Here is a 21,078-nt window from a genome sequence, read left to right on the forward strand (position 1 = left end):
ATGTGATTGAACTGTTCAGTGAAATCTTGATGTAAAATGTTTGGCACCCGCTGTGTACATATACCATAACTCTTAACTATAGTTGCGTTTAAGAACAAGCACTAGCACTAAAATGTAATGTTTTGACTTAGTTATTTCATTTAAACCAAACTATAAAGGTTTATTAACGAACTGTAATAGAGCACACAGTTGCTGACTCTTCAGCTTGCAATTGCCAATTAAAAGTCAACCATGTGCCCCCTTTTTAAAGAGGTACAACCAATAATAAAAAAACTGTAAATTAAAAAAAGTTTAAAGGTAACAACAAATTAAATTAAAATTCCGTTTCCAGTGGTGATGCACTCCAGTCCCTCCGGTGCCCACCGGTGGCGGAAGGCCTCGTGCTCCATCTCCAGGGCCACCCGGACGCCCTCAGCGGCTGTTACCGATTTCCACGCACACGTATGACCTTTGATCGTGCAATGGCATATTATAGTTTGCCAGTTGCAGAGCAGGCAAAAGGGTTGGTTGCACAATTAAAGTTGATTACACAAGGAAATGCATCCAGATTAGCTTTGTATCACAACAGGGTAAACCTTTTTTTTAAAATTTAACAAAGTTGTTTTAAGTTGAATAGAAACTGCTTTGTGTTGTGGTGAAACAAGGTGTCACTTTCTGCCCTTTTCCCGATTAACAGTTTTGATTGACAGCCGGCGTCCGCGCGATGGAAACAGAACCCGAGCGGCGCGCTGGCCCGGGGCGGTGACGTCACAGAGGCCGCCTGGCGGCCTGGAGCGCGCGAGTGCGCGGGCGGGAGGCAGGGTTCCACCTGGGCGGAGGGGACACCGGCTGCAAATTCAACCCATTATTGACCAAGTCTGGTGGAAACATGCAATTAATTCAAGACCCATGCCGACCGCTCTGTTCTGGAATAAACAGCTTAAAAGAAGCAAGTCAGAACGTCTTTTTTAAATAAAGGTTCTCAGTTTCAGAAAATGCAGTCCGATTATATTGCAAAATAAAATACACCAATTTAGCATTTGTCATGCATAAATGCAAATGCAGTCATGCAGCTCACACAGAGATCTCCACAGTACAGACGCAGCAATCAATCCATGACCAAATGATTAAAAGAAACAACTTGTTCCCCATCGTGTTTTTCTTTCATTTTTTTGGCTAATCTTACATGTTTGAATAGTTACAATATTTTCATTACAGATTTAGAAGTGATTGGGCCAAAAAAGTGAATGGGGCAAGACGGTAGGTCAATGAAAGCGGCTCAGTAACTGGTTGACTGTCAGTGAGGGCGAGTGCCCTAAAGCGTCGAAAGAGGATTGGTTAGAGGGAGGGCATTGAGTTAATCTCGACAAGGTTATTGGTGAGAGATGTTACACTTCTGTGATTTTATTGGTTAGGGGTCGGGCCGTTGATTTCCATTTCTGTGCAATGATTGGTCAGGGGATGGTAGCTGGTTGCTTACAGCGGTGAAATTGTTAGCTTAAACTCAGTAGAAGCAGCTGCTGGTGGGTTGGGGATGGTTTGGTTGGTGTAGTCATTCAGATGGAGTTGAGGGATTGATCAGGAAGGGTTTAGAAGTCCTGGCTTTATGGTCATTGCATGTTGGTGAATGAATGTTCGTTCCTCTTTACATTGACCCATGCGCACATGTGGTGGTTATTACATTGACTCTGTTAAGAGGGTGACCAAAGCCCTGGGTAACAATGTTCATATCTGCAACTTGCAAAGAGAACAGGAACACCATGAATTCGGAAAAGCTCTCCACCGACTACATGATCTGTCAGAAAGTCCTTCGAAAGGTAACATTCGCTCAGTTGCTACCTTTTGGGATGCATAGAGGCGCATCTAGTTTATATGGCTGGGGAAAGCTGGCCCGGTAACAGGTTATGAATGTGCTTATTAAAGTGTGGGCATTCTGAGTTACTTTGTTGGTCTGTTTATGGACTTGTTGCAATAAATTGGACATTTTGCTGATGTCCGTGTGCAACTTGTCGGGGCTCATCGACCAACGTTACTGTGTTTGTGAATAACTTTTTATTGCAGTTTTTTATATTGTGTATTTATTTAACATTGTGCGTTAAGCTTACAAAGAGAAATTGTTCTGTCGAATCGAAGCTTTAGGTTCGACATTGGGTTTTGGATGTCTTTGGCCTCTTGCTATCGGCTGGCCGAGATGTCAATCAAAGTTGTTTTTCCAAGCTCCGTCCGCTGAATTCGATAAATCCAATATCTGTTGAGGCTCTTTGCGCTTTGATCGATTGGAGTGTTTATTTTAAAGTGTCAAGAATTACAGTGATAAAGCCAGTAAACTACGAACCTAATTTATTTTCACACAAAATTCAGTGAAATGACTGCCTGCCTTGTTTTGATAGAATATGTTTGTGTTTTGCCCCCCCCCGCCGCCAATCTGTGATGGTATGAGACTTTTAGGACTGTCAACGCATTTGTTCTCTTTTACTCTTGCATAGTTTTAATTTTTGAAAAATGCCTAATTCTACCCTAGAATGTCCCAGTGTTCCCTTTCAGTTTTATTCGCTCATCTCCTCTGTCCCTTGACTGAAGCTCAGCCCTGGATACTGTATTGAGCAAGCGACACTTCTAATACAATTATAGTTCGTAAATAACCTCTACTCACAATTACAAAGAGCCCACTTGAAATCAAATCTCTATATAAAAGTACTTCATTGTCCGTAATTGTTCGATTAATTAAAGGTCAGATTAACTTAAATTCTGGCTGTCCGTCTGTCCTACAGTGCGTTATTCCAGCATTTAAGATGATCACAAACTCACCACTGTATCTGTGGCATGTATGTATACATCCTCTATTCTGCAGTCCTAAAGCCAATTAGATTATCGTCCGCCCATCCTTCTATCATTGGGCAGTTTAAACTTTTTTAAGCTGTAATCTTATCTATTTTATCCTCCAATTGCATCCAAATAGGATGGTAATGTTTTGATGGTGATCTTTATTGCTGCTGATGTGATCTCCGTTGCATTATACTGTATTTAGAGCGAGAACATGGGTGTAAATCTTGTATTTTCAAATTTAACCTCCGTTTCACGCTGAAATTCTATGATCTGTTTTCTCCTCTGGCAACTGGATAGTCGCAAACTGGCTTCAGTGACCTTTTTCTGAACCTTCGTGTATAAGGACAGTCCAGTTGCAAGGAAATGGTATGTGATATGGCATTGATTGAATCTAGGGTCACTGGTGAGTTTGGGACTTTTTTTGCTGATTTCTGTTCGAGTCGCTATGGATAAGGCTCACAATTGTTCTCTAGTAATCCTTGCCTTGGTTCATTGCCACGTTTCAGAAGTCCTTGCAGACTTGCTGATTCAGCAGCAAGTGTTAAGACTGCTTTCAAATACTGGTATGTCAGTGCTTTAACAGCCATCAGCCTCGTCTGATGGCCTGAAATGAAAAGATTGGAGGATTCTTTAATCCCCACATTTTTTGATGTTTTGACTCTGTGCCTAAGTTTAAATTCTGTGAGGTACACTGCCTGTTGTAATGTTATATCATTGCAGTAATTGAGGCCTAAATGTTATGTAAACTGAGTAGGACCAAGCAGCATATGCCAGTGTTCTTATCTATGTGACTTAATTCACATTTCTCACACCAAGTGCTATTTTGTATAGAACACACCTAGATCCTAATCTTGTAACTTTTAAATTACTGGTGAAGAATGGGAACATAAGGGCATGACTATTGATAAATGGAATATTTATATTTTACCCAGTAAACTGCACCTTGAGCTAATCAGTAAGTGTTGTCAATTGCAGTTGCTTAGTGGCTTTGGTTGTCATAGTTTCCATATGTAATCATTAAAAAAAATCTGTAGGTTGATCTGTTTTATAGTGGCATATAAAGCATAAATATGAAAAGGAGGAAATTTTAAAGCTTTAACATTATTAGTGTTAAATTTGGTGTCTGGCATTGTGCTTCGATTTTAATGACTGCTATTTAGGTAAAACCCTTATACTTTGCAGACCTAGGAGTTTCACCCCTGTAGTAAAAGGCATATCAACATGTAATGGTCTGCTTTGTGTATCAAATTTTACAGTACAGTATGTTTTTTACAGTTGCAGCAGTAAGATTTATTTTTCAGATGCTATTGAATTTGTACCATATTCTTGCAGTGGTTTGCAATTCCTCCCTCTGCTCTTCCTCCCTCCCTTGGGTAATCCAAAACTCTACTGCCTGTATCCTAACTCACTAAGTTCCATTCACCTGTCACACCCGTGCTCGCTGACCTACATTGGCTCCTGGTATTGCAATGCCTTGATTTTAAAATTCTCATCCTTGTTTCAAATACCTCCACGGCCTCGCCCCTCCCTAGATCTGTAACCTCCTCCAGTCTTACAATCCTCTGACCTCTGCACTCCTTCAATTCTGGCCTCTTGCGCATCCCTGGTTGTCATCGTTCCATCATTGGTGGCCGTGCCTTCTGAGCCTAGGCCCTAAGCTCTGGAATTACCCCCCCCCCCCTTTTAAACCGCCAACACTCTATCTCCTTTAAGACGCTCTTTAAAACCTACCTCTGACCAATCTGTCATAATATCTCCTTGTGTGGGCCGGTGTCGAGATTTGTTAATGCTTCTGTGAAGTGCCTTGGGATGTTTTACTGTATTAAAAGGCGCTATATAAATGAGGGTTGTTGTATTCTAGTAGTAGGCTTCTGTTAAATTATATTTAATAAATGTTTGACTTTTTAAGAAGGGTTTCTTTTAAGCTATGAAAAGACTTTATATGTGATCTCAATGAACTTGTATTTTTCCAATGTTGCTTTACAAAAACAATCCTTATGATACAAGTAAAAAGCTGGGAAGTTATTGTTTTAGATAATGCACAGTAGCTACCAACATAAATACATTTCTTGTTGATTCTCAGATTAAACAGTAAATGATGCTGCCGTAAACAAAATAAAAGCAGCTTTTGTGAGTAAACACCTGATTGATGGACGTTTTTACATGCAATTTGGGAAACCCAAACTCTGACTCTCGAATAACTCTACGTGCCTACATTTGGCATTCAGAAGATAAATATTATTATTTGCACAGTGTTTCTGATGGTAGCCATTTGTATTTTGAAAGCTGCAAATTGCATGCAGTGAACCGGTTAAATCAACAAGTGATTGGTGGTGTTGGCCAAATTTATGACCGGAGTTAATGAACACATTGTATCAGTATTGAAGCCTGATCATGCTGCTTTCAGCCAGGAGGATTCTGGTATAGCTTTTTAACATTGCACAATTTCAACACCAGACTCTGCTTAAGCTCTTCAAATAATTTATATCCGAATTTTGATTTTTCACTCTTATGCATTTACTTTATTGCGAAGTTGTACACAGTGCATAGATGTAACATACAGTATACCCGTACAACACAGCAGTGTTGCAAAATATCTCAAGGGTTGAATGGTTGCAGGTAGAATGCCTTGTTAATAAATGATACTCCCTGGCTGCATTAAAAAAATAAACAAGTCTGAGTTTAATTTGGTATGAAGTATTTAGCAATAGCATCAAAATAGGATTTTATTTCCATGTGAGTGGGGAAATACGAGTCATATTTCCTTCCTCTTTGTAGTCTGTTGGGATATTCCTGTTGGAATGATATGGAATGGGTCTTTCCGCAGGTCTTCCTCCCTTTTTTAGTTGAATACTTTTTTTATTTGTACCAATCAAAGTGAGTAATGCAAGTTCTGATGCTTGGAATGGAGCATGTATCATATATAACCGTGCAGAGTGAAGCTCTCTACTTCGATAATCTGCTATAACCACATATCCTGGAATAACATCTTGCCTTCTACACTAACGCTACTTTTCCATTTATCTCATCAACTATTCTAATGGTCTCTCTAGTGTCAATTTTCACTCTGTTGTGGGTGGTTTTGTTCTGAGGGCTAATTCCATCCATATTAACTGCTCAAACCATGCAACCAGCAGATACTTCTCCTCCTCCCCCCCCCCCCCCCCCCCCAAAATCAGTCTGCTGGATTAAAATCCATGTGCAAGAGGTGAAATCTACTGTGTAACTGCCACTAAGTTACTCCTCCTGTGATCTTTCAAAAAAAATTGAGTTTCTTTATCTCAAATATCAGGATGGTTTAATGCTCCTTGTAAAGTGAGTTTACTTTCTTCTGTGTCCAGTCATAGTTTAAATATGCACTGGGATCTTTTGGCCCTAAATGCTACTATTTCATTAGTGATATGGAGCGAATATGAATTTTTAGCTGTGAATCTTATATAGTGAGACTTTTTCTGAATCATTGGGTACTGTATATAATAGTACTGTAACTCACTACATTGGCTTGGTGCTTTTTAGAATCGTACAGCACAGAAGGAGGTCATTCAGCCTATCGTGCCTGTGCTGGCTCTTTGAAAGAGCGATCCAATTTGTCTCGCTCCCCTGCTCTTTTTGCCGTAGCCCTCCCAATTTTTCCTTTCCAAGTGTATATATCCAATTCCCTTTTTAAAAGTTGCTACTGAATCTGCTTTCACCACCCTTTTCAGGCAGTATATTCCAGATCATCATAACTCGGTGTTTATATATTTAAAAAAAAAAATCCATATCCGCTTTGGTTCTTTTCCTAATTATCATAAATCTTTGTCCTCTGGTTACTGACTTGCCCACCTGTGGAAACCGTTTCTCCTTATTTACTCTTACCAAAATTCTTCATAATCCTGAACACCTCTATTAAATCGCCCCTTAACCTTCTCTGCTCTAAATAGAAAAATTCCAGTTTCTCTAGTCTCTCCACATAACTAAAGTCCCTCATTCCTGGTTATCATTCTAATCAATCTCCCCTGCACCCTCGCCAAGGCCAGCCAAATTAAAGGAGACACTTTCAGTTGGTGTTGCATTTCGGGCCTGTCATTGATATAAAATAACGTTTAAGTTACCATGAAACTTTTTCTATAACCTAGACTGAAACTAATATTTTGCAATTATAAGGCTATACGTATGTTTCCTGTACGGCTGGTATGAGGCCACTAGACAGCAGTCTGTTTAAATCTCTCTGGCTTGTCCAGCTCGCTTCTGGTTGATGGGATTTTAAATTGCTAACTGACAGTGGATCTTTAAAACAGATTATTTAGGTTGTTCAAACATAAACTAGGCCATGGCAGACTTGCTGTTGTAGACTTGGTTCACAACTACCATAATGAAAAATAAAATGTAATTGTGAATAAAGCCTGAGTTTATAATATCGAGTCAGCTCTATTTACAGCGGTATTTGATAGTTTTTGGCATCTGTATTTTGCATTTCAGCAGTTACCATGTTCATCACCACAGTAAAGTTGTCTGTCCTTTTTTTGGTAGTGCTTTCCAGCATTACAGCAGAAAATATACAAAAATCACTGGTGTTTTTTACTGTAATAATTCCAAACTGTAACTGTTATTTACTAAACTGCAGTAGGAAGTGAGACAGCTGAGCAAGTAAAGTTGCATTTAACAGGAGGAGGATGTTTGAGCTGTAGGACCAGCCCACTCGAGGTTTGACCTGGCTCTCCCCTCCCCGTTCTAGCCATTGTTATTTGCTGTAACCTGAAAAGTGGACCTGGTATTGTCAGGTCGACACTTAACCCTTTCCCCCTCAGAGCGGACTAAGTGATATACAAAGTCGACGTTTAGCTTTGGTACAGATGACCGACTTCGGGTGAAGGATGGTTCAAAACGGTCTTTATTCACAGTACTGGGGGGAACCTTCTGAGTCTCTCCTCAGATCCGACTCCACCGATTCCCTAGCAACAATCACAGTTATACAAAAATCAAACTCCCCTCCCTAGGGGCGGGGATAAAGCTTATTAGTTTATACAGAGTTATAGCCAAATGGCAATTATAAACTGTGACATTTCATCTTCCTGTGCTCATATTCTCACATTTCTGTTATCAGTTAATTCTGTCACCTCCTGACCATGGGCCTCATTTTATTACTTTACAGCCAGCCATTTGCCCATAGCCGGGTGGTTTCGCTTGTTGAATGTTTTCTTAAGATAGCAGACTTGGTTAAGGGTGCGAGGCCCATACATTCGGCCTCGTCTCGGGTGACTTTCTGCAAAGCAAGCCTATCCTAATTAGACTTTGAAGACTGGAACCTTATTGTGTGATTTACTATCAGCCAGTTTTAAGTGGCGTTATCTGCATATGTGTTTGCTCGCCTGAATACCCAACTCCTCCCTCATCTTCCCTCTGCAGTCTAATCTTCCAGCCTTGAAGTCATTTAATCACGTTTAAACCTTTAGCTGAATAAAGGAAATACAGACCTCTATCGTTTAACTCCGGGTAGGGATTAACCCATTATCTTCACCTTGTACATTGGTGCTGCATTATATGTATTCTAGCATCAAAACTAATTGTGCCTATGGCTAACATACAAACTCGGGTATAATAGTAATTTGGCAACAGTAATTTGGTTACTTCATTATTCCTAACCACTAAACTACAATTTTTAAGGATCTTTATGTTGGCTGTTTTGGAAGAAATAGTTTAAACTGAAATCAGTATTCAGGTACATGAAACAGTCGTAACCGTTATTACTTCCTAGTTGGTGTCTTGCACAAACATATATTGGTAAATAGTATTTACAAAATTAGATTCCACCTGTAGGTCAATTGCTCAATTAATGTAACTAAAGGCTGGGAATACATTTACATAGGATATACAGCACAGAAACAGGCCACTTGGCCCAACCAGTCCACGCTGGTGTTTATGCTCCACTCGAGTCTCCTCCCGTCTTTCCTCTAAATCTATCAGCATAACCCTCCATTCCCTTCTCCCTCATATGTTTGTCCAGCCTCCCCTTAAATGCACCTATACTATTCACTTCAACCACTCCCTGTGGTAGCGAGTTTCACATTCTCACCACTCTTTGGGTAAAGAAGTTTCTTCTGAATTCCCTATTGGATTTCTTGGTGACTATCTTATATTGATGGCCACTAGTTATGCTCTTCCCCACAAGTGGAAATATTGTCTCTGTATCCAATTTATCAAAACCTTTCATAATTTTATAGACCTCTATTAGGTCACCCCTCAGCCTTTTTTCAAGAGAATAGAGACCCAGCCTGTTCATCCTTTGTGTTGCAACAATATAAAAGTACCTCTATGCTGCAGGATACAAACAAATGAGCAATTTATAGTTGACTGATAATTCAAGATCATTGTATTGCTCTAAACAATTTAATTGAATTAAGCAATGTAAATAAGTACAAAGTGGGAATTTAGGGAAATTAAAGTTAATTATCAGAGAATTGGAATTAACAGACTGTGTATATGAAGTCCATGCAGGTTAGTGTAGCTTAATGAGTCAAATAATTCTGTTCTACCCCTTTCTCCTTTCCCCTCCTTACATATTCACTTGGCTGAATGCTGCTCAATCTGGTTGTGAGCTTTGCCATGCTCACTTTTACTACTGTTGTGTGTTCAGGCATTGTGAAGTTTGTTTATCTCTGAATATGAAACTCTCTCTCTGGTGGAGTACAATGCTTTGTTGAGCTGTCCAGCCAACACCTTGCAAAAGTATCTCTAATGCTAATTGAATTTTAGTAATGTTTGTGGTTAGGACAGCAACACAGGGTTGTAAATCGTAGCAGTTGTAATGCTGATTTCCAAAACTAGATTTTGGCAGCATGGGCCTTTTAAAATGAGTATAATTATGGCCAACCCTATCCCAGGTACAAAATATAGTAGCTAAAAAACCTAGCACTAGGGTGGGACAGGCAGGCAGAGGAGGAGAGGAGATTGTTCTAGCTAAGGGGCTTCCCCACAGGGAGTGAATATTGAAGGGAGAGTCACCTGAACCGTTCTTGGTCACCTCTCTGCCGCATGTTGTGGAGCGGCATTGGCATGGATTAACAACTTTCTATTTTTATAGCATCTTTTAATGTAGAACAAAATCACCAAGGTGCTTCAATGTGGTGAGTGACAGGGAGCCAGTGTAGGTGGGTGAGCTGGACTTTGTGGGACAGGATATGGGTGGCTGAGTTTTGAAGCAGTGGGAATTTGTGGAGATTGGCAAGCTGACCAGGATGCTGGAGGAATTGGGGTGATAAAGGTTTTGGTGAAAGGGTGGAGGTGGGCAGTGTTGCAGTGGTGGAAGTGAGGGGTTTTATGGTTGATGGGATTTAGGGTTTAAAGCTCAGTGCTGGGCCAAACAGGATGGCAAGATTTTGAAAAACTTGATTTCCACTTGAGTGAGTGGCTGGGGAAGGGGATGAAATAAATGGCAAGGGAGTGGAGTTTATGGCAAGGAGTGAGAAATTATGGCTTTAGTCTATCTAATCTTCAGTTGGAGGAATTTTTGACGACTCCTTTCTGATTTAAATAACATGAACCACCCCATGGGAGCACTTGAACATTTCTTTGAAACCTGGATTGCCTGTTGCTCAAATCTCTTCTCTGGAGAGCTATAGGATGTTAATGTTAATGAGTCAGGGGGAAGAATCATGCAATGATTAGAAATTTTACAAAATATTACCCTAATTATGGGGAGCTCTGTGGACCCTTAACTGCTACAAAATTGATTGAGACTGATTAAACTCACTTAATAGTGAGCAGATTAAAAACCACTTTCACCCAATCTGTCTGGGCTACCTTTGACTCTGGGTTCCAGAAATGAAAGGGCAGCATGTTGATCAAATATACCAGGGTAGAGCTTGGTCAAAGAGGTAAGTTTCAAGGAGCATCTTAAAGGGGGAAAGATTCCACAGCTTGGGGCTTTGGCAGCTGAAGACACGGCTGCCAATGGTGGAGCGGTTAAAATCTGGGATGCTCAAGAGGCCACAATTGGAGGAGCGCAGGTTATGGGGCTGGAAGAGATTAGAGATAGGGAGGGGCAAGGCCATAGACGAATTTCAAAACAAGGATGAGAATTTGAAGATGGAGACGTTGCTTAACCGTAAACCAATGTAGGTCAGCGAGCACAGGGGTGGTAGGTGAATGGGACTTGGTGTGAGTTAGGACATGGACAGCAGCAGAGGTTTGGATGACCTCCAGTTTACTGAGGGTAGGAAATGGGAGGCCGGCCAGGAGTGCGTTGGAATAGTCACGTCTAGAGGTAACCAAGGCATGGATGAGTGTTTCAGCAGCAGATGGACAGGGGCAGAGTCATGTGATGTTATAGAGATGGAAATAGGCAGTCCTAATGATGGCGTGGTAATGTTGTCGGCAGCTCACCTGAGTCAAATATGACAATTTGCGAACTGTTGTGTATGTACCTTTTAAGGGAATAACTGGTCTCAGACTGCAGTACCGGCAGTGACCACCCATGTATAAAAGGCCCTAGCAGGCTTCTGTAGTTTCAGTTTCCAAGTTGTCTCCATTCAGTAAAGACTTGTTATAATCAACTCCTGCAGTCCGTGTCTCAATTATACACGGACATAATACTGGCGACGAGTAAGAAACTAACTTACCTGCAACTCGGCAGCACCTCAGACGACGTTATTGAAGGTCGAAGCCAGAAGAAAGAAAAAAAAATAATCCAAAGAAACTTGAGAAACGGGCGTCGACCGTGGGCAACTGCCCTCCAAATCATGGAATTGAAAAGTGCAGGAGAGACTGTCGAGAGCCAGGCTTGGTTCTCCAGTCTGTGGTTTCCCAGCTAATCGGGCTGGTGGCAGGTAGTGCGCTGATCCTTCCTGGGCTGCGGCGGGCTAGAGCTCGATCGGGTGGCTCTGCAACGGGGCCGGGCAGCGAGTTGGGAAGCAAAGAGAGAGAGAGAGAGAGAGAGAGAGAGGGTGGAGCACCCAGGGCGCGGCTGGTGCTTCGCAGCCGGGCAGCGTTCGGACCTAAGAAGAGGGAGGGAAGTGTCCCAGAGGGTCCGCTCCACAACGGGAACGGTTCTTCAATTAACGGAGCAAATATTGAAGCGCGATAGAAAAATAAAAATACCGCGGAGAGCGGCGTTGGCAGCAGCGATCGGGGAGGTGCGAAGACCATAGGGCGTCGCCATTACAGGATAGTAAAATAAATATAATCACCAGCAGCGGCGGGAAAGCGCGGGAGGCACCATCTTAACTCGGCGGGGAAGAAGGAAAAGCGTGGGAGGCGCCATCTTAGATGTTCAAGATGCCAAAGACTGGCGATATCACTGCCTTCGATAATGCAATAGAAGACTGGACCACGTATGTGGAAAGAGTCGAGGTATATTGCGAGGCAAACGAAATAGCCGATGAGAAAAAGGCATCGGTATTGCTAAATTTAATGGGCGCAAGAAAGTACGGCCTATTGCGGGACCTGATTACTCCAGCCAAACCGAAGGCGAAGAGTTTTAACGAAATTGTTGCTATCCTACAGGAACACCTAAATCCTACACCGCTGCTGATAGATTTAAATTCCACAGGAGAAATCAGCATGAAAATGAGAGCAATGCTGATTACCTTACGGAACTACGCAAGCTATCAAAGCACTGCCAGTTCGGAGCAGGACTTGCAGATACCTTACGGGACAAATTTGTCTGTGGACTCCTGAGTGAAGGAACCCAGAAGAAGTTACTCTCAGAAAGAGCTGACGCTAGATAAGGCTTTCAGCGTGGCAGTATCGTACGAAGCAGCAGCAAGGGGAGCTGCGGAAATACAACAAAAGCCACAGGAATACGGCACCCACGAAATGACATGGGGGTTTGCAAAATGTTATCGCTGCGGCAGAACAAACCATGACCAGAAGGACTGCTGGTCCAAGGACAAAATATGCAGGCAATGCGGAAAGATGGGACACATTGCACGAGTTTGCAGGTCTGGGAAGAAGACCAACGACAAGAAAAAGGCTACTAAGGAACCGTACAGGAAAGTACAAAAGATGACGGACCGTAGTTCCGAAGACCAGATGAGCGATAGTGAATCCGGAAACAGGAGACTAAGCTGTCTCAAACTTCACAACGTAATCGCAAAAGAGGATCACCAAACCATTTGGGTCACCCTCACGATAGCAGGGTCCCAAGTCAAAATGGAATTGGATACAGGATCAGCTCTTAACCGTCATGAATCGACGAGACTACGAGCGGCTATTCTCACACATACCCTTGAGAGAGACATCCATCGTCTTGAGGACGTATACGGGGCAAAAAGTATACCCGAGGAAAAATAAGGGTGCCTGTCGAATACAACGGCAAGAAAATACGGAAATTGTATCTCTACATTCTGCAAGATGGTGGACCACCGTTATAGGGACGTGAATGGATCAGAAAGATAAGTTTAGACTGGCACTCCATTCAGGCACTGACGGTGGCTGGTAAAAAGGATGGCAACGTCACTCCTGGACGATTGTCAACAATCTTAGCTGACGCCAAAGAGGTATTTCAACAAGAACTGGGCACTCTTAAAGGCGTAACCGCCTTGATAAAAAGAGAGGAGAATGCAATTCCCAAGTTTTTCAAAGCAAGACCGGTACCATATGCAATTCGCCTAGCCGTAGAGGCAGAGCTGCAGAATCTGGAGAAGGCAGGCGTGTTATCTAAGGTAGACTGGAGCGAGTGGGCGATACCCATCGTTCCTGTCATGAAGAAAACGTTTAAACAATAAGTCTGAGGAGCCAAGGAAGGTTTGCATCTGTGGGGACTTCAAGGTGATGGTGAACCCAGTCCTTCACACAGTACAATATCCTCTTCCAAGGATAGAAGATATCTTCGCCTCACTATCTGGAGGGAAGCGTTTTACAAAAATTGACCTAGCACAAGCATATTTGCAGATGGAGGTTGAAGAATCCTGTAGGGGGTTTCTCTTGCTTGCTCTGGTCTCCTGCCAGGCTTCTTGCAATAATTACCCGTGAGTGGTTCGACCCACTCGCCCCTACGGTTCTCGACCTTGGACTTAGGTGCAGGGAGCTGTAGTGCAGAAAAACTCAATAGACCAGGTCGAATAGCACGAAATGGATGCCTTTACTAAACAGTTTGCAGCATGATAAAATACATGTCATATGCACAGATTAAAGCAACTACAAGCATGCACACATCTATAAACTTAACTCTATAGAAATGGGGAACACACGGCACATCGTAAAAGGGGTAACACATTACAACTACCCTTAACCCCCTCCCCTACAACTACCCTTAACCCCCTCCCCTAGACCTAACTAAGTTTCGATTTGAGGAACTCTGGATCATGCTCACCACTTTAAGAATTGCGAAAAGGGGTTTGCAGCCTTTCGACACAGCTTTCCGTCGTCACGTGGGTTTGGAAGGTTCTGGCGCAGCTTGTTTTCCTCTTGGTTCTCCTGCGATGAGCGCTCGCCGATGTGATGTTGAGACACTGGCGTGCCGGGCCCTGAGTGTCTTCTTCTCCGGCCTGGGTCGTCGATCTCCAGATGGTCTTCCCCGGGGCGGGACGCTGGTCCCAAATTGCTTTCTTTATACAGTCATAATGTCCTTCTGATTTGGAGCAGAGCTGGACTACAGGGTGTCTTCTTCGGTCTGGGTCGTCGATGATCTCCCGACAAAAGTACCCGAGCCACCCTTGTCATCTTCCCGTCGTGGCCGGGCCTTGCCTGCCCGAACACCGAACACGTTCCGAACCGAAGTGCTGTGTGAAGGTCTCTGATGGTCCCGAAGCGTTTCACCGAAGAAGTTGAAGTACCGTAGAAGTTCCGAAGCTACCGATGGACTTTTTCAATCCACAGTTATACCTTTTTGGGACATTCTTATCTCCTGCCAAATCATAGCCTTGTCTTTGTAATAATTTTGGCAGGCAGAACTCTCTGCAGGGGTGTTTTGTTTTCATAACGGGAGTTCTTCCTGGGCCGATAATGTCTTTGCTTTGTCACCGTAACTTGGTTTGTATATTGATCGGTCTGGAGATTGCCCTGGATGGCTGTTAAACGGCTTCTCTTTGTACAGTGTAATGGGCTTAAGCGTTCGTTCAATTGTCCGCCCATTTCTTGATGGGTCTCATCCTGCCACCCAAATCTGTCCTGTACTTGTAATCTAATCAATATGTATACCCAGTTTCATGAGTTTCGGCTTCCCGAAACTGGTTTTCGCGGGCTTTTAATGTCCTTACTGCAAGCCAGACAGGCTTGTGGAATAACAGAAATTCAAATGGTCCCAGAAGCTGGTCACGAGGTCTGGTGGCCATTTTGTGTGCCCTTTTATCAAAGGTTTCTCTGTATAACTTCTTTTGGTCAATAAAGCTGTTTTATTAACCCTATTTTCCTACGTGATTATTTAATGACAATTTCGCGAATCTTACAATCCTCTAGGAAGTATCTCACGATAAACACTCACAAAGGTCTTTACCAGTATAATTGACTGGTATTCGGAGTAGCATCAGCTCCGGCGATATGGCAAAGAGCGATGGAACAAGTCCTGCAAGGGATTCCGGGGACTCCGTGTTACTTGGACGACATCCTAGTGACAGGTGAAGATGACAGTGAACACCTTGCCAACCTAGAGCAGGTGCTCACTAGACTAAGTGAACATGGGCTACGAGCCAATCGCCCCAAGTGCGAGTTTTTTAAGAAACAGATATCGTATTGTGGCCACGTGATTGATGAGGGGTTGCATAAGTCCCCTGACAAAATTGAAGCGGTAGTAAGGCTCCAGCACCTGAAAATGTGTCGCAACTGAGGTCATTCCTCGGATTGGTGAATTACTACCATAAGTTTTTGCCAAATTTGTCCACAATTCTGCATCCACTAAACGCCCTACTACGAACGGGAGTAGCATGGAAATGGAGCGATGAATGTAAGCGGGCCTTTCAGAAGAGTAAGGACCTAATCACTTCAAGAGAAGTATTGGCTCACTACAACCCATCACTACCGATAAGACTGGCGTGTGATGCGTCTCCCTACGGCATTGGGGCGGTACTGTCACATAAATTCCTTGATGGTTCAGAGAGGCCGATAGCTTTTGCGTCACGCTCATTAACTTCAGCCGAGCGTTACTACGCCCAGATTGACAGAGGCCCTCAGCCTGGTGTGGGGGGTGAAGAAGTTCAATCAATACCTGCACGGTCAGAAATTTACTCTACTAACTGATCATCAACCTCTTGTCTCCATTTTCAACCCTCAGAAGGGCATACCGATAATGACGGCTACAGAGGTGGTCCCTTTTCCTAGGGGCACACCAATATGACATCGAGTACAAAGGAACTAAACAGCATGGGAATGCTGATGGATTGTCGCGCCTACCGTTGCCGACGGTGGAAGAAGAACTGGCAGTGGATCCAGTGGAGTTATTCCACTCAACTATAGTCGAATGTCTCCCTGTGACGAATGCAAACATAGAAAAGGAAACACGAAATGACCCGACACTCTCCTGGGTCTATGAGTTAACGGTCAAGGGATGGCCAGCACATGGCGAACCACTGCTGCCAGCATTCTCGCCGAGAACAGCTGTCAGTGTGCAGAGGAACCTTGATGTGTGGATCCAGAGTAGTAATTCTACCCAAATTGAAGGATAGAGTGCTCAATGAGCTTCATGAGGGTCATCTGGGAGGGGTAAAAATGAAGAACTTAGCTAGAGCATTTGTGTGATGGCCGGGATTCGATAGAGAAATCGAAGAGATGACCAAGAGCTGTACAGGATGCCAGAAGGTCCAAAACGCCCCACCACAAGCCCCTCTACATCCATGGGACTGGCCCTCATCTCCATGGCAAAGGGTGCACATTGATTTTGCTGGTCCCTTTATGGACTCTATGTTTTTAATTGCGGTGGATGCACATTCAAAGTGGCCAGAGGTAATAAAAATGTCTTCAACCACCACAGAAAAAACTATCAGTCTTACGAACCATATTCGCCAGGAATGGGCTGCCTGAACAGATTTGCTTCGACAATGGACCACAGTTTGTGTCTGAAGAGTTCCGGAGGTTCTTAAAGAACAATGGTGTTAAGCATTACACATCCGCCCCATATCATCCAGCCTGTAATGGATTGGCCGAGAGGTTTGTTCAAACATTCAAGAAGGCTATCAAGGCAATGTGTAATGAAGATATACCCCTACAACACAAGGTGGATAACTTCTTGTTTGCCTACCGGAATGCGACACATGCGGTTACCAACCAAACTCCAGCCATGATGTTCTTCAATCGAAGACTACGATGCCGCTTGGATTTGGTTAAACCAAACGTCCGAAGAGATGTGGAGAACAGGCAGTTTCAGAATATGAATGAAAGGCTGACCAGGAGGTTTAAGATAGGTCAACCAGTTTTGGCCCGGGACTACCGCACAGAGAAATGGCAGCCAGGAACGATCTGTACACGGCAAGGACCTCTAATGTATACCGTGGACGTTGGAGAGAGCATTGTAAGACGCCATGCTGACCAGATTCTAGAGTCACTGGAAAACGTCAACTCCACACCACGATCTGATACACCTGGTGATGAAACTGAAGTACCAATTGCATCTACCGCAGAATCGGTGATATTGGAAGCAGATGAACCAAACAACGACATTGATCCCGACTCAACTTTGCCAGAAGAACCTGATACCCCAAAGAGGCGTTATCCAGACAGAATCGGGAAGCCTCCTCAAAGACTGAACTTAAAATTGCTTAACTTCAACCAATGTATCTAGCAACCGTAATTGTAATTATTGTTTAGTTGTTAAATGAATGTTATGTACTGTTTATCTAAAAGGGGAGGAATTGTTGTGTATGTACCTTTTTAAGGGAAAAACTGGTCTCAGACTGCAGTACCGGCAGTGACCACCCCTGTGTAAAAGGCCCTAGCAGGCTTCTGTAGTTTCAGTTTCCAGGCTGTCTCCATTCAGTAAAGACTTGTTATCAACTCCTGCAGTCCGTGTCTCAATTATACACGGATATAATACGAACCATCTCATTTAGCCTCAAGATAGTTGCCAGGGTGAGGGATGGAGTCGGTGGCTAGGGAACAGAGTTTGTGGCTGGGCCTGAAGATAATGGCTTTGGTCTTCCCAATATTTAGTTGGAGAAAATTTCTGTTTATCCAGCATTGGATGTCGTACAAGCAGTCTGACAATTTAGTTTAGTGGAGGAGTCAGAATGGAATCGGGTGAGTGCAGTTCCCACCCAGCTGGATGACAGTGGAGAGGAGTTAGCGGAGGCTGGGGTGGTCAACCGTGTCAAAGGCTGCAGACAGTTCGAGAAGGACAAGGTGGGGTAATTTACCGTTGCAGTCATTTAGGATGTCATCTGTGACTTTGAATAAGAGCAGTTTCGATACTGTGGCGGGGGTGGAATTCTGATTGGAGGGTTTCAGACATGGAATTCTGGAAAATCTGGGCACTGATTTGGGAGGCAAAAGCATGTTCAAGGACTTTGGGGAGGGAGGTTGGAGATAGGGTAGTAGTTTGCAAAGGACGTAGGGGTCAAGGTTTTTTTGAGATGGGTGGTGACAGTGGATTTGAATGAGAGGAGGGACAGTACCTGAGGAGAGAGAACCCCATTAACTATCAGCTAACATGGGAGCCAGGAAGGGAAGTTGCGTGGTCAGTAGTTTAGTAGGAATAGGGTCAAGGGAGCATTAGGTGGGTCTCATGGACAAGATGAGCTTGGAGAGGACATGTGGAGAGAAACTAGAGAAAGATGTGAGTTCAGGGCTAGGGCAGCGGGGGTGGGGACGGGACCTTAGAGGGAGTTTGTGGGGGGACCTTGGAGGGAGTTTGTGGGGGAATGTTTGCGGGAGCTTGGTCTAGTGGGCTAGTAGAAGGGAGGGTTGTGGCCGAGGCAGCTGAATAGATGGTTTCCATCTTCGTGACAGAAGTCCATGAGCTCCTCCCACTTGTGTGAGGGGAGAGGGGGTTTAAGATGGTTTGTGTAGAGAAAAGAAGCCGGGGGTTATCTTTGCATTCCAGGATGATCCTGGAATAGTGAGCAGTTTTGTCATCGGAGAGCAGAACCTGATGGTGCTTAATGTGGTCCAGCCAGATCTGGCAGTGAATGGCTAAATCAGTTGTCTGCCATATCAGTTCAAGTCAGCTTCCCTTGGACTTAAGGGATTGGAGATGTGGGCTGTTCTGGGGGAATGCCCAGGGTGAGAGCAATGCGGACTCGGGCATCAAAGGAGGCGGTAAGGGTGTGCTTCACCAGATCATTAGCTGCAGAAATGTTGTGGTGAATGGAGGGACACAGGCTAGATAGTTGGGATTTTGAAAGTGTAGTTGTAAGTGAATTAGGAGAGAATTGTTCCAAGGGCGGACAAAGAAGGTAGTAGGGTTGGGAGAGGGAAGGGAGATGTGGGTGGAGAGAGATACAAGGAAGTGATCAGAGATGGCCTTATCTGTGATTGGCACGATGGGGGTAGCGAGGCTGCGTGAGATGGCATGGTCAAGGCAGTGCCGTGAATATTTATATGGAGGAAGGACAGGAGGGCAGTGAACTCGGGGGAGAGAGAGAGCATGATAAATTGAGATGGAGGTTGAAATCACGGAGGATGAGGAGTCTCTTGGTGCAGAGGCTGAGGGAGGAAAGCAGTGAAGAGATGAGGATTTCGAGAGAGATCAAAGGAGAAGGTGCCAGAGGAGTAGGGGGATGGACCAAGGTGTGATTTGGTGATATGAGCCACACTGCCACCGCAACGATCGAGACTGGGTAAGTGGTGGAAGCCAGGTGGGGAGGCTTTATTTAGGGGGAAGATGTCATCACCCCTCAGCCAGGTTTCCATCAAGGCCATGATGTTGATGCAATCATCCACCATAAACTCATGGATGGTAAGGGCCTCGTTCATAAGTGAACAGACATTTTGGAGGGAGATGCAGAGAGGGACAGTGATAGCTGATCCACTGACGGAATCCATAGGATCAGCACTAGGAGGGGTGAGTTGGACGGGAAGGCGATTTGCAAGATTAGCCTCCAGCGGGTACGCTGGGCAGGAAGGTCAGCGAGGGAGAGTAGTGTGGTAAACCACTGTGTTCACTGTTGTTGTTGTTGTCGTTCACTCTTGTTTCACTGTTGTGCCTGACTATGCCTCAGCTGACTCCGCCCCTGGGCTACCGAGTATAAGAGCGGCCGCATGGCAGCTCCTGGCATTCGGTCGTCCACTAGAGGCATAGTCCTGATCTGTATGAAGTGCAATTCAGTAGTTAATAAAAGCCTGTTGTTCTGAACTCTGCCTAGCCTTTTATTAGAATTGATAGCGCATCAAGTAGGATGGGGCATTTGGGGTTGCTACTTGTAAGGCAGTGACGAGTGTCTCAATATGCCAAGAGAGGCACAGAGGGAAGCTGTAAGCTTCTCTAAGAGGGAATCAAGCCTGGGGTGGTAGCAGGAGAGTAGTAGGGTTGGGGGTGATGTTCCCTATAAACTCTGGCTGCACAGCTCTCTGATTCCAAGCAGCCTGGGCGCGGCTCTTTTTCAATGTAAAGTTTTGCATATGCGTGAAACTGAATAGGCCGCGCACCCCCAAAAAAGGAGGGAATGTTGGTTGGGTGTAGGGATTTGCAAGGAGAAATGACGAGAGTTGGGTCTCAGAGGGGTGGGGATAAAAACAAATAGAAATCGAAGTGATGGGCTTGGGTTTGGAGCGGCAGCTAAAACACACACATGAATGGACACTGGGGAAACCGGAGTTACATAGGCCTGGTTAAGTAGCTATTATTAGGATGCATTTATCCTGGTAGTAAATGGGGTTAGAGTGGAGACAATAGGAGTGAATGCAGAGTTAGTCAGGGGTCCTGTTGTGGGATAAAGTTGATGTTGGGGTGGAGTCAACATGGAGCATTGACGGACTGTTGTCCAGGTTCAGAGACAGGTGTGGTGGGCAAGTGAAGTCCAGAAGCTATTTAAAGGGTAGAGTATTGGAGGATGCACTACTGGAGCTATTTCCGTGGGAACAAAGATCCAGGAGGTGTGCAAAATTGATTGTGGGGCAGAAAAAGAAATAGTAACCTTTGTATAGCCTGTTGATTTTGAAGTAATAAGGGAGCTAAAAGAGCAGAGAATGGTGTGGTTGGTGCATGTGCAAGATTACTATTGTGACTAAAGTCTGGATGTGGTCTAATTGATTCAGTTATATTTTTAAATTGGAATATTTCATGTACCCTTTTCAATGCTGAATCCTAATTTTATGTTTCTTTATTCTGTAAAAAAGCTCCCTCTGCTCTTTTTGAAGCTGGCAGTTTCACAAACAATGAGGAAGAAATCTAATCATGGTGATTTTTCCAAGGTGCACACTATGGTG

The 21,078-nt window shown here is 44.0% G+C and overlaps 1 protein-coding gene across 1 annotated transcript in view; it reads left to right on the forward strand.

Moving 5' to 3' along the window:
* Positions 1-1,476: 1,476 nt before the first annotated feature.
* The window catches only part of LOC147111951 (uncharacterized), a 60,885-nt gene continuing 41,283 nt past the window's right edge, over positions 1,477-21,078 (forward strand). Inside the window, exon 1 of the mRNA XM_085999367.1 lies at positions 1,477-1,796. The gene's annotated coding sequence lies outside the window, so the exon portion shown is untranslated. The remainder of the gene's footprint in view (positions 1,797-21,078) is intronic.

The sequence above is a fragment of the Somniosus microcephalus genome, chromosome 10 (assembly GCF_052327205.1).
Source record: "Somniosus microcephalus isolate GS21.2 chromosome 10, FLI_Smic_1.0, whole genome shotgun sequence".
NCBI lineage: Eukaryota > Metazoa > Chordata > Chondrichthyes > Squaliformes > Somniosidae > Somniosus > Somniosus microcephalus.